This window comes from Macrobrachium rosenbergii, chromosome 52 (assembly GCF_040412425.1).
Source record: "Macrobrachium rosenbergii isolate ZJJX-2024 chromosome 52, ASM4041242v1, whole genome shotgun sequence".
Classification (NCBI taxonomy): Eukaryota; Metazoa; Arthropoda; class Malacostraca; order Decapoda; family Palaemonidae; genus Macrobrachium; species Macrobrachium rosenbergii.
The window spans coordinates 8,993,215-9,008,113 of record NC_089792.1 but is presented as its reverse complement, the minus strand read 5'-3'; the positions used below and the strand labels follow the sequence as shown (position 1 = coordinate 9,008,113).

Sequence of the window (14,899 nt, the reverse complement as noted above, 5' to 3'; positions counted from 1 at the left end):
ATTTCATTGGCAAAATAACTATGTTTGATGATAAAATTCTCTTATTTTTATTAGGAGACTATTGTTGGCAATAAATACGACAGAAGGATTGGCGATAGCTATAGTATTCTTTAAATTACTATACAAACTTTCTCCGGATAGTGCCGTCAGTGCATCTCACGGGGTGCACTGTAGGCATTACTAAAGGTTCTTTGCAGCGTCCCTTCGGCCCATAGCTGCAACCCCTTTCATTCCTTTTACTGTACCTCCATTCACATTATCTTTCTTCCATCTTGCTATCCACCTTCTCCTAACAATTATTTCATGGTGTAGCTGCGAGGTTTCTTCCTGTTACACCTTTCAAACCTACCGCCTCTCATTTTCCTTTCCAGTGTTGAATGACCTTATAGGTCCAAGTGCTTTGCGTTTGGCCTAAACTCTATATTCCATTCCATTCCAATAAACAGTTATATTTAAATCTGCAATATCATTATCTAACTACGGATACAATTGTTGTTACATATAAAAGATTTAAATAGTTCGATGCAATAATGTAATGTATTGTAATAGGATTTCTCCATTTCTACCCACTGACTTAACTTTACTTAAAGCTTGTACCTCAACAAAAGTCAAAAGAATGAAGATATACCCTTGATTTGTATCTTCTTGTAAAGTCCCATCAATTCTACCATAACCCATCGCCCTAACCTCAAGAACACTGCATAGAAGTCTATAATAACCTCAAGACAAACCATAATGAGATCAGAGAATGTTACAAGAGCAAATTAACTATTTCTCGAACTTGGTTAAAATATTTATTTAGCCACTCGTTTTATATAACGCATTTTCAGTTGCACATCGCCTTGGCGTCTACCTCTCATTCGCGTCCATAATGTGGATTAACACTTTTAAATTTTTATCTTGTGTAGCGTTTCCTAATGAAGTCTCGCTATTTCATTTGCTTTACGCGTTGAAGTTACAAAAGACAAAACTAAACTTGAGTCCCAAAGCTGGATTAACATATATGTTCACATTAGAAAAGAAAAACTTTGTGTATACATAATTAATTCTATTGGGTGTTCTTATAGAATGGTATATCATGCGGTCAGCTCTCCTAGGTAAACAAACAATATTATATATATATATATATATATATATATATATATATATATATATATATATATATATATATATATATATATATATATACACATATACTTATACTATATATATATATATATATATATATATATATATATATATATATATATATATATACACATATACTTATACTATATATATATATATATATATATATATATATATATATATATATATATATATATATATATATATATATATGTTTTACTGTAATACAACAGTATAATATGAAGATAAAAAGGCCTATAAAACGCTGTTTTGAAATTTGCAATTATATTTGAGGCACTTCCTTCTGTGGCCCTGTTCACTGTTTTACCAGTGAACTTGGGAAACAGAAGAAGTGCTCAATATATGGTTGCGACGTTCAAACAGTGTTTTTGGGCTTTTTATCTTCATATAATTATATATATATATATATATATATATATATATATATATATATATATATATATATATATATATATATATATATATATATATATATATATATATATATATATATATATATATATATATATATATATATATATATATATATGTAGAGAGAGAGTTGTTGTAATAAAACCATGAGTTTAGAATTTCAAACCCAATTCATTTTTTACAAACAGACATACACCTACAGTCGCAGAGTGACGCAGAGGACAACTCAAATATCTAATTATAACTTCAAGGAAACGCATATAAAGAAATGTCGACTTTTATTAAAATGCGCCTGACGAAGAAAATGAAGCAAAAAAAAATGTAGATATTGCCGTAAGTTCTGACCGTATAAGGAGTATGTAGAGCAAGTCTGCAACATGTTATTAGAATTTTAGGCGTTATTTTCAGACAGTGTAGAGTCTCCAACTAAAGCTCTGTTTTTTATTTAGCTCTTACGTTCTTCTGCTTATTGAGGCGAAGATGGCATAAAAGAAAGGGAGCCTTTTGAGAATTTTTTATTCTGCGAAAATATCATAAAACAAGTAAAAAATGTGCCGAGGTTTCTTCGTCGCAAAGTCGAGCTTTCTGTCCATCGTATAATCAAGGCCACCGAAAATAGATCTATCTTTCGGTGGTCTCGGTATGAGCCGCGACCCATGAAACTTTAACCACGGCCCGTGGCCTGTCGTGTATAGTTGCCGAATACACGATTATGGCTAATTTTAACCTTAAATAAAATAAAAACTACTGAGGCTAGAGGGCTGCAATATGGTACGTTTGATGACTGGAGGGTGGATGGTCAACATGCCAATTTGCAGCCCTCTAGTCTCAGTAGTTTTCAAGATCTGGGGGCGGACAGAAAAAGTGCGGACGGACAGGCAAAGCCGGCACAGTAGTTTTCTTTTACAGAAAACTAAAAATTAATAGGTAAAGATAGGCAGCCTCTGAAACCCTTGTTAATCTGTAGCGTCAGCGTATTCATGAGCGTAACCCTAGTAGTTTATTGTAAATACTGTAGATGGAGTAAGGCTGTTAAACATATTCTAATTTGTTTATAATATAATGGGAGCTAAAGTGCGTATGAACCTCGAATGAGATTAGATCATTATCATTAGACATTTGCCTGCTTTGGGTTGAGGTAGGCGATAACGTTAATTAAACTAGGCAGCGAAATGGGGCAAATAAGTAAACAAAACAAAAAATGCGCCGAACTTTCTTCGGTGCAATCGAGTTTTCTGTACAGCGTATAATCAAGGCCACCGAAAATAGATCCGTCTTTCGGTGGTCTCGGTGTAATGCTGTATGAGCTGCGGCCCATGAAACTCTCAGCCGGCCATGGTGGCCTGTGTTGTTGCGTTGCCAGACGCACGGTTATGGCTAAATTTAATCTTAAATAAAATGAAAACCACTGAGGCTAGATGGCTGCAATTTAGTATGTTCGATGATTGGAGGGTGGATGATCAACATGCCAATTTTCAGCCCTCTAGCCTCAATAGTATTTTTAAGATCTGAGGGCGGACAGAATAAAGTGAGGACGGACAGACAAAGCCGGCACAGTAGTTTTCTTTTCAAGAAAACTAAAAAGTGGAGCCCGCAAATGAAGAACTCTTGAACTTACTTATTTTACCTTCTGTTCATCCTATAAAGTAACTAATGAAAGAAAAGACAACCAAAAATACCGTGATTAAATGGAAGCTTATGATTTACAAAGAGAAAGAGAAAAAAGGTATCTGAAGTGGATCAGTTCTGCAAATAGAAAAAAAAAGGTAATTAGTAAGATCGTACTGAAGATTAATATAATATTTCATACACACACATACATATATATATATATATATATATATATATATATATATATATATATATATATGTGTGTGTGTGTGTGTGTGTGTGTGTATGTCTATATATACATATATACTTATATATATACCTAAATATATATATACATATATATGTGTGTGTGTATTCACCAACGCTTAGGTACAACTGTATAGCACACCAATATAACATTGAAGTTTTGCTCTGCTTCCTGTGCAGTATTTCACATATCAAGCAACATTTTTACTTCTTTTGACGGTGAAAGAAATTTTAGCTACGAATGCGTAAGGTTTCATAGTTTGTAAGGAATCCCTTCAAATGAACATGTGCTGTCTTTTCAAAGTATTGTTCCAACGTATCGCTACTGGGTCGTGGCTGTCTTTTTCGCTGCCTTTGGCTTTTTAAAAACAGCCGACAAACAGTGAAATTTATAAAAAATATTATTCTCGTTTACAGTTCACTTATGACGCCTCATTGATTTTTTAAAAACATTTTTTACATGTTTACGTCATTTATATATGCAAAGTAATTTATTTGTTATATCCCTCGATCGTTTTCTATTGTTGGATAAAGGACTATTGTATATTGTTAAATGCCTGAAATATTTCATTCTGGTTGTTCCGTTACTGTTCTCGGTATGAGCAACGACAATAGTTTGGTTAATAGCTAAAGATTTCTAGTAATCACAGAAAAATAAAAAAGAGCAGATAAATGCATAGTTCGATTATTCAAATTTATATTTTCGTTAGGCATCGGGTTTCCCGCACCTGGGTTTCTCGTTCTTCCAAATCTCTGCTATTCCGGCATTTTGTATTCTCGAATATTTGGTTTGTGTAAGTTCCCTTTCTAATGTAAGAATTCGTTTTTATAAAAAAAAAAAAATCAGAAGATAAAAGATGCTAAAAAGGGGAGAATTTTTTTAAGTGAGTAGAGTAAACAATATGGTGTTAGTTTGAACAAACCATATCTTCACTCACATCAGTGAAGCTTCCTAACCTCTTACAGCAGCTATTTACTCGAATCCATCTGTACGAAATTCATAACTTCATTCCAAAACAGCCACAAAGAATAGAGAATAAAAGTGTACATACAAAGGTCCTCTGGCAGAGGTTGGAGGGACGAGCGAGGCTTTCCACTCCTCCCGTGTTGATTGATTTCTGTCCGTCTTTCATGGAGTAGATCGTTTGCCCAACACAGCTTAAAGAGGAGAGACCTGCATGACCCTATTATTTGATATCCAATGTTCACGTTCTATTTTATTCTCCTTGACCTTTTCCCATTATTTTATATCGTATGTTCACTTTCTATTTTACTCTCCTCAACCTCTTCCCATTATTTCATATCCAGTGTTTACGTTCTATTTTAATCTCCTTGACCTTTTCCCATTATTTCATATCCTATGTTTACTTTCTATTTTAATCTCCTTGACCTCTTCCCATTATTTCATATCCAATGTTTACTTTCTATTTTAATCTCCTTGACCTTTTCCCAACTGGATTCAGAAGTCATGGTGTTTCATATTCATAATTAACACCTGCGGGAACAAACCGTATCTTCACTCACATCAGTGAAGCTTCATAACCTCTTACAGCAGCTATTTACTTGAATCCATCTGTACGAAATTCATAACTTCAATCCAAAACAGTCACAAAGAATAGAGAATAAAAGTGTACATACAAAGGTGCTCTTGGCAATGGTTGAGGACGAAATTTAAATTACAAGAAAAATTCTTTCCAGTTTGCTTAAATCCTAGTGAATGTAATGATACTTGATGACATTTATCCACAGGTAAAGTAAAGGTGGGAACTGGAGGGAAATGAATCAGCAAGTCGTGGTTTTTCACAGTCATAGATAACACCTGCAAAACTTATGTCAACAAATTTTAGAAAAAATCATTTCAATTTTCTTAAGTCATTGAGAATGTAATGATACTTTCCACAGTCTTATTATCTACCTTGAGGGAACATTGATCCAAATCGACTTGTAATTTTCCTTTTATTCATTTCATTGATAAGAATAATATACTTGAAAGACAAACTTCCACATTAAGGTTCATTTTTGTATTGAACACTATTTCCAGTCTAGTAATAATCTTATAATGTGAACCTAACGATCAGGTGTTCTGGTAAAGATCCGTGTGTATTATCTCTACTAACATTTATCAATAAACTGCAATAAATTTTCTAAAAATATTTATTCTTCTGTTCTCTGTATGATGAAGGTCACCAGTAAAAAAAATAAATCGGTATGACCCTGACAATTCTTTTTAATAATATCTCAACTCTCGAGTTTACTTGCTGAAAAAACTCTCTCTCTCTCTCTCTCTCTCTCTCTCTCTCTCTCTCTCTCTCTCTCTCTCTCTCTCTCTCTCTCTCTCTCTCTCTGTTTGTAAATTCAGTAAAACATTAAAACATGCATGTTAACTTGCAAATTACAACTTAAAAAGATAGATACTGTTTCAACTTAAAAAGATAAATAGTTTTATTTACATCATTCGGATTGGAAGAATGTGTACCGAATGAATGAAAAAATGTGTCAAGAATAAATTGTTTGAGGAAGGAGAGAAGACAGAGGGGGTAAAGGGAAAGAAGAGATATTCTAAAGGTATTGGCGTTTGAAGGCAACACCATTGATGGTGTCTTACATATTCAGGAGAGCATGAGTCCTCGGCAAAGCAGCTGGATGTCGTACAGGGGAATGGATAAAATCTCCGATATTTCTAACTTCGTTGGAGGTGTTGCTCCAGGGGATTCTTTTGCTTATTCGTCACCGCTTTTACACGAAGGTCGCTTCTTGTTATTAGAAGACATTCTGTCATAAAAACTAAGTTTTTTTATACGCAAAAAATATCCTCATTAGTAGGAACAGTAACAAAAATGATAGCTGGTAACTGCTTTGTCGTAGACCAGTGGTTCCCAACGTGGGGTGTGCGCTCCACAGGGGGGTCAATCTCACTTTTAAGGGGGCAATTCGAGAATGTTTAAACATAAAGCTATATATATTATACACATACATTCATATATATATAATATATACTGTATATATATGTAACTTTTCGATTTCTTCACACTTTGTTGACAACTGTCACTACTAAGCCTAGATCGAAGTGAAGGCAGAAATAAAGATATTCTGATGCCTGAATAGGAGTTCACGTTTTGAATAATAATAATTATATATCATCACAGGGGGCATCAGTTTTTTAAAGGTGATTAGGTGGAGCATGGCCAAATACAACGTTGGGAACCACTGTCCTAGACTATCAAGCTTGCAATGAAGAAATATCACATAAGGAGGCTAATAACGTTCCAGGAGACTTTTCTGTAGCACTGATTACGAAATACGATGACTGATGCCTGGCATGAGACCTTGACAAAGGCAGCCCGTGGTTCAACTCACTTGTCTTAGAAAACAAGCTGTAACAATGTCGGCTGTAGGAACTTCCAGTTAAGCAAGAGAGATATGTCAGAATTCCCTTGCCTTACTGATACTCTGACCTTGTTTTGAAAAAAAAAATTATGATACGCAGATAAAAGAAAGTTAAAAAGGAGAAGGAATTCGTAAAGGCAAGGGAATGTACTCCCACGTAGCACCTATTGTTATGGTATGTCATTCAGTCTACCCAAAGAAATATGAACCCTCTTCAATGACAGCGGCAAAACGTACTTGTCCAATTGAAAATACATCAAGGACACTTCAGTACTATATATATCAATACTGTAATGGAGAGAGTTAGGGATCTGATTTCACATACAATTGGTTTGCTGTCTTTTGTGATATGTTAACGATTCACGTTCAAGTATTTTAATGGCAAAAGCCACGCGCCAAAATTAGCTTTCTCAATTGGAATTTTATATCAAAGTGCAGGCCACCTCTCTAAGAAGACTAAATGTAACCTATGTATAGGTTCTTTAATACGTCAATGGACAGTCTTCTCTCCACGAAAGATTACAATATAATAATAAAATTGTTCCGTGATCTGCTTCGGAAAAAGAGTAATGTGAATTAGGTACACAATTTTGTTTTAAAATATATTGTCTGCAAAAATAGTTACTGACTTTATTGGCTTATACATACATACAGACATATACTGTATATATATATATATATATATATATATATATATATATATATATATATATATATATATATATATATCTAATAGTATATATTTCTACATTCCACTCTAATTACGATGTACTAAAGTTGCCAAAAAAAAAATTGAAAACAACCCGGCAGTCATTTCGCGTCTGACGTCGCTTTTTCAGCATGGTGTTATTTCAAGGTAATTTATGTGAAGAAATTCCCAACCTCCCCGGAGTCATATCATGAAAAGAATCCTCATTAATGATTCTGAGAAGGTCCTTTCAGAAGTCCCAAGAAGTGACATTTAATCGAAACTCCAACGAGAATACCCTGAATAGGTTTGTGAGGAAGTGTGATGCTTAAAAGTATGCCCGAGAGGAACGAGGGAAGGTATTGCATGGGCCTTATACTTTTCATTTTAATAACTCACTGGTCAGATTCAGAAGTCATGCAACCTCTTCATTTTTTTATGTTTATTCTCCTTATAGTTTTTAAGTGATGTAATGTTATTGACACCTTTGTGTTTAATGCTAAAAAAAAAAAACAAATGACATTGATCCTCAAAAATAAAAATCTTGAAAGGGAAAATGACAAGAATATGCATATCTGTATATATATAAAAATAAATGTTTGTGTTTTGATTCCATAGAAATCCGAACAGCTTGACAGACCCGGACAAAATTTTACACAAGGTCTATGTCACCCCCAGAAAGGTTTATAACTCAAAATCAAACCTCTACCCCGTGACAGACATACAAACACAGACAAAACAAATGTAATTTTCGTTCCTAGTCCACCCACCAGTAGCTTGGGTGGAAAGTTCCAGTTTTTCTTCCGGGACTTATGATCAGTTCGAACATCAAAGCCTTGAGAAAATAAATTTAGAAAATTCTTTATTTAACGATATTAGGCGTTAGTAGTAATGTAAATAATTATTATTGGTTCAAATTATTATTATTAATTGATTAATAGAGTCGGGGAATGTTATAAAGGGGCTATAAGGATTCGGCTTTGCTAAGTAAATCATTAAAATTATTACTGGAACACCTACAGCATGCCATCAGAGTGAACGACTCAGCCGTATAAATTTTATCCACTCGAATTTTTAGCATCAGCGTCAGGATAACTTCGGGAAACTCCTAAAATAAAGTATCTGTGCATGCAACGTCTATAAATGCAATTTCATTAGTTATTTTCGTGATTTTACTTGAAATGGAAAAGTTTAGGTAAAAGCCTAGACCTGAGGGTAGGCCTAGCTTAGGGGTAAGCTCAAATTAGGCCATTTTCTTGGGCAATTTATTTAGGTAAGTAAGGAATTTTCGTATTCAGTTGCATAGAATTGCATGCAATACAAATCTTGGATAAGGTGAAATGTGGGGACGCCTAGTTATTTTCCATGGTTTTACACGAGAGTTTAGGTAAGAGCCACCACCCTAACTTAGGGTTAGTTCAAAGACGGCGATTTTCTTGGGACATTTGCATATTCAGTTGCTTGGTGTTGTATGCAACATTTATATTTGCAGTTTCAATAAGGGTTTACTTTTAGGTAGGCTGTCATGAGTCTTAGGCTACCACCTTAGGTTAGCAGGAGTGAAGGTGGTCATTTTAAATGTAACTCATATTCAGTTGCATTTTATTGCATGCAATATCTGTTTGAAGGTGCAAAATCTTAGGTAAAGTTGATTGTGAAGGCAGTGTCTTTTTAAAAATACCTGCGCATTTAAATGCTCAAATTTCAATTATTTCTGAACCGTAAAATAACAATACTTCATTTGTTTTGCAGATTGCCTCCTACAGCCAATTAGACTGCACAACTCAACCAAACCCTATAATTTATAAAATAACTTCGGGAAACTTCTAAAATAAAGGTAAGATAAAGTATCTGTATTTGAAGGCATAAAATTTTAGATAAAGTTAAGTGTGAAGGCATTTAGGGGTGACTCCATGTCCCCTTTCACCCCTTGGTTTCGGCCATTTTCTTAGGCCACTTGCATATTCAATTGTTTAGGATTGCATTCAATGCCTATTTATGCAAGTTCAGTAGTTATTTTCAGGAATTTACATGAAATAGCAGAGTTCATGTACAAACCTAGGACCCTAGGCCAGCAACTTAGCTTAAGTTCAGATGTCATTTTCCTAGGACACTTGCATATTCAGTTGTGTGTGATTGCAGGCAACACCTATATATGTAATTTCAGTAGTTATTTTCAGGGTTTTACACGAAATAGAGTTTAGGTAAGAGACTAGGACCCTAGGCCAGTAGCGTAGCTTAGTTCAAATGCCGTCATTTTCTTATGCCACTTAGATATTTGATTACGTAGGATTGTATATAATTCCTATATATGCAATTTAAGCAGTTATTTTCATGATTTTACACGAAATAGAAGAGTTTAGGGAAGAACCTAGGACCCTAGGCCAGCACCATAGCCTAGGGGTTAGTTCAAATACAGTCACGTTCTTGGGCCACTTGCATATTCAATTGCATAGGATTGTATACAATGCCTATATGCAATTTCAGTTATTTTCATGGTTTTACATGAAATAGAAGAGTGTACGTAAAAAAGTATGACTATGGGCCAGCACCCTAGCTAAGGGGCTAGTTCAAATGCGGCCATTTTCATAGGCCACTTGCATATTCAGTTGCATACAATTGCATATAATGCCTATGTATGTGTTACGATGTGATGAAATGCATATATGTGTCCTTTAAATATATGCAATTTCATTAGTTATTTTCATGGTTTTCCACGAAATAGATTTTAGTTAAGAACCTAGGACCCCAGGGTAACACCATAGCTTAGGGGTTAGTTCAAATACGGTCATTTTTTTAGGCCGCTTGCATATTCAGTTGTATAGGATTGCATGCAATGTCTATGTATGCAATTTCAGTAGCTATTTCCACGGTTTTGCACGAAATAGAAGAGTATATGTAAGAACTTAGCCAGGCCCTGTTCAGGTTATTTTTTAGGTCGTTTCGGCCGTAAGCACGTTTACGTGCAAAATGGACTATAAATGTTTAGTACCAGCCCCTGGGGATGTACGTAAAACATAAAATAATAACGGTAAATACCATAAACATAACGGTAAATACTATAAACATAACGTCTTACATTGTTTTGGATGTTACGTACGGTTGTAAGTGACTTGCGGCCGAAACGACCAGGACTGTGTGCCAGCACCCTAGCATAGGGATTAGTTCAAATGCGGTCATTTTCTTAGGTCACTTGCATGTTCAATTGTATAGGATTGTATGCAACACCTATATATATGCAATTTCAGTAGTTATTTTCATGGCTTACTAGAAGAGTTTGGGTAAGAGTCTGGGACCATAGGCCAACACCATAGCCTAGGGGTTAATTCAAATGCAGTCATTTTCTCAGGCCACCTGCGTATTCATTTGTATAGGATTGCATGCAATGCCTATATATGCAATTTTGGTAGTTATTTTCTTAGTTTTACACGAAATAGAAGAGTTTAAGTAAGAGTCTAGGACCCTAAGCCAGCACTCTAGCTTAGGGTTTAGTTCAAGTGCGGTCATTTTATTAGGCCACTTGCTTATTCAGTTGCGTAGGATTGCATGCAGTGCCTATATATGCAATTTTAGTAGTTTTCATGGTTTTACACGAAATAGACAAGTATATGCAAGAGCCTAGGACCTTAGGGCAGCACCCTAGCTAAGGGTAGGTTTAAATGCGGCTAGTGACATTTTAAGTTTGCCCAAAAATTCAGAGTTTACGTAGGCTGTCATAAACCTTAGGCTACCACCTTAGGTAAAGATGGCCATGTTAAATGTAATTTTCTTACTCAGGCTACCACCTTAGGTAAAGATGGCCATGTTAAATGTAATTTTCTTACTCAGTTGCCTAGAATTGCGTGCAATATCTGTATTTGAAGGTGCCAAATCTTGGGTGAAGTTCAATATCTGTATTTGAAGGTGCCAGATCTTGGGTGAAGCTAATTGTGAAGGCATTGTCTTTTTGAAAATACTTGCAGATTTAATTACACAAATTTAAATTATTTATGAACATTAAAATAACAGTAATTCATTTGTTTTTCAGAAAACCTCCAACAGGCAATTAGACTGCACCCTTCCACCAAACCCTATAATTTATAACATAATTTCGAGAAACTTCTAAAATAAAGGTAAGATAAAGTATTTGTATTTGAAGCCATAAAATTTTAGATAAAGTTAAATGTGAAGAAATTTAAAATAAGCCCTCTTGGGGCTTATGTTTAGGTTTAGGGGTGACTCCAGGGCCTCTTTTATAACTTAATTTCTACCATTTTCGTAGGCCACGTGCATATTCAATTGCATAGGATTGCATACAACTCCTATATATGCAATTTCAGTGTTTACTTGGTTTACATGAAATAGAGGAGTTTAAGTAAGAACCTAGGACTGTAGGCAGCACCCTAGCTTAGGGGTGAGTTCAAATGCGGTCATTTTCTAAGGCTACTTGCATATTCAATTGCATAGGATTGCATGAAACGCCTATGTATGCAATTTCAGTATTTATTTTCATGGTTTTACGTGAAATAGAAGCGTTTAGGTAAGAACCTAGGACCCTAGGCCAGCCCCCTAGCCTAGAGGTTAGTTCAGGTGCAGACATTTTCTCAGGCCACATACATATTCAATTACTTAGGACTGCATGCAACACCTATACACAATATGCAGTTTCAGTAGTTATTTTCATGGTTTTACACAAAGAGTTTAGGTAAGAGCTTAGGACCCAAGACCAGCACCCTAGCTTAGGGGTTAGTTCAAATGTGGTCATTTTCTTAGGCCACTTGCATATTCAGTTGCATAGGATTGCATGCAATGCCTATCTATGCAATTTCACTTATTTTCATGGTTTTACACGAGACAGAAGAGCTAAGGCAAGAGCCTAGGACTTACGCCACCACCCTAACTTAAGGGTAGTTCAAAGACGGCCATTTTCGTAGGACATTTGCATGTTCAATTGCTTAGGGTTGTATGCAACATTTATATTTGCGGTTTTAATAACCCTAGGTTAGGTAAGTATGAAGGCTGTCACCTTAGATGTAATTTTTGCATTTAATCAATTGCATATTATTGCATGCAATATCTGTTTGAAGGTGCCAGATCTTAGGTAAAGTTAATTATGAAGGCATTGTCTTTTTGAAAATACCTGCGCATTTAAATGCTCAAATTTAAATTATTTGTAAACCTTAAAATAATGATTCAATTGTTTTCCAGAAAACCTCCAACAGGCAATTGTACAGCACTCTTCGACCAAAACCTATAATTTATAACATAACTTCGGGAACTTCTGCAATAAAGGTAAGATAAAGTATCTGTATTTGAAGGTGTAAAATTTAAGGTAAAGTTAAGTGTGAAGGCATTTACAATAAGCTCTCATGGGCCTTTTGTTTAGAATTAGGGGTGATTCCATGTCCTCTTTTATCACTTAATGTCGGCATTTTCAATTGCATATGATTGCATGCAGTGCCTATATATGGAATTTCAGTGATTATTTTCACGGTTTTACACAAAATAGAATAATTTAGGTAAGAGCCTAGAACCCAAGGCCAGCACCCCAGCTTAGGGGTTGGTTCAAATGCTTCTCCCCCTTCCTCCTTCCCTCACCATTCCCTCCACCCCCACTCTCTTCCACCTTGTCTCCTTCCTTACTCTTCCCTCTTCCTCCCCCCTCACCTTCCCTTTCCCCTATCCCTTCCTTCTCTCCTCCCCTCACTCTACCACTCTCCCTCCCCTCCCCCCACCTCCCTACCATCCCCTCCACTACCCTTCCCCTTCTCCATTTCCCCCTCCTCCCTTCCTTTCTCTCTCCTCTTCCCCCTCCCCCTCCCTTCCTTTCTCTCTCCTCTTCCCCCCTCCCATTTCCTTTTTCCTCCTCCTCCCCTCACTCTACCACTTCTCCCTCCCCTCCCCCACCTCCCTACCATCCCCTCCGCTACCCTTCCCTTCTCCATTTCCCCTCCCCCCCTTCCTTTCTCTCTTCTCTTCCTTCCTCCCATTTCCCTTTTTCCTCCCCTTCCCCTTCCCTCTTCTCTCCCCTGCCCATGTAGACTGCCATTCAGACTTTTCCTGGCCATGGCCGGTTTGGTCAGCTAGTAAATATATATATATATATATATATATATATATATATATATATATATATATATATATAATATAATATAATATATGTGTTTGTGTGTGTGTGTGTATATGTATATATAGGTAGATAGATAGATAGGTAGATAAATGTAGATATATTTATATAGACATATACATAGATATATTTGTATATTGGTAGATAGATAAAGGCAATATTTATCACATTTAGATATGAATGACTAAAAACTCTGCTCAGCCGAAGTATAACTACTTCTTTTATGATACTGTATATTCCCAAAGAAGAGTATTGATATAAGCAATATCTCTGCCTTCGGAATCTCCATGCTCTGTGACCCATAAACCTACATGAGAAATGTAGCATTGAAAAAAACAAAAATAATTTTGTAAATCCTCTGAAAATGAATCTATAATTCTTATGCATTCAAGAACTAAAAAATAAAAGCACAACAGGACATGGATGAAGTGTTACAATAAGAGAAAGTATGAAACATGTACTTCTATATGCACTAACATATGTGTGAGTTCGTATGTGCGTGAGAAAATAATAGACCTTAGCATTTGCGTACATGGTATTTATGCGTACATGCTTGTTCGTTTAAAGCACAAAAACAGATACAAGCTTGGTAAATACCAAATAAATGCTAAAGGGAGGAAGCTAGAAGTGCACTAAAATCCCAAAATGCAGAGAACGAGAGAGTGCGTGCGAAATAAAGGCGAATGGCGAAATATATTTTCGGGCCTAGTAACCGTTCTGCGTAGGTTTATGAAGCCATTTTGGCGATGAGAAATTCTGCAACGCTGCGATTTCATCCTGGAGTCAGCCATTACAGCGTGAATGAAACAATGGTGGTAAACTTTGTTTCCTGTTAAATCGTTGGCGTTTAGGAAAGACGATCTTTTGTTGATTCACAACAACAACAACAACAACAGAAAGTGTGCAGGTTATTCCATTGACAAACAGAGACTCTGAATTGTGTTTGACATGATTGAACTATTTTTAGTTTTCTGTAAAAGAGAACTATTGTGCCGGCTTTTTCGGTCCGTCCGCACTTTTTCTGTCCGCACTTTTTTCTGTCCGCTCTCAGATCTTAAAAAATCTGAGGCTAGAGGGCTGCAAATTGGTATGCAGATCATCAACCGTCCAATCACCAAACATACCAAATTACAGCCCTCTAGCCTCAGTAATTTTTATTATAAGGTTAAAAATAACCATAATCGTGCTTTTGGCAACGATATAGGATAGGCCACCAACGGGCCGTGGTGAAAATTTCATGGGGCGCGGCTCATATAGCATTATACCGATACCACCTAAAGATAGATCTATTTTCGGTGGTC

General features: G+C 35.7%; 1 long non-coding RNA gene across 3 annotated transcripts in view; it reads left to right on the top strand.

The window, feature by feature from the left end:
* Positions 1 to 14,899, top strand: part of LOC136833668 (uncharacterized) — a 73,397-nt gene that overhangs the window by 29,227 nt on the left and 29,271 nt on the right. The window contains exons 1-4 of one of the 3 annotated variants that reach the window (XR_010851554.1): positions 8,507 to 8,610; positions 9,245 to 9,329; positions 11,520 to 11,604; positions 12,680 to 12,763. This is a non-coding gene — a long non-coding RNA (uncharacterized lncRNA). Of the gene's footprint in view, positions 1 to 8,506; positions 8,766 to 9,244; positions 9,330 to 11,519; positions 11,605 to 12,679; positions 12,764 to 14,899 lie in introns of those variants that run through there. The other 2 variants (XR_010851553.1, XR_010851555.1) reach the window with 2 other exon arrangements.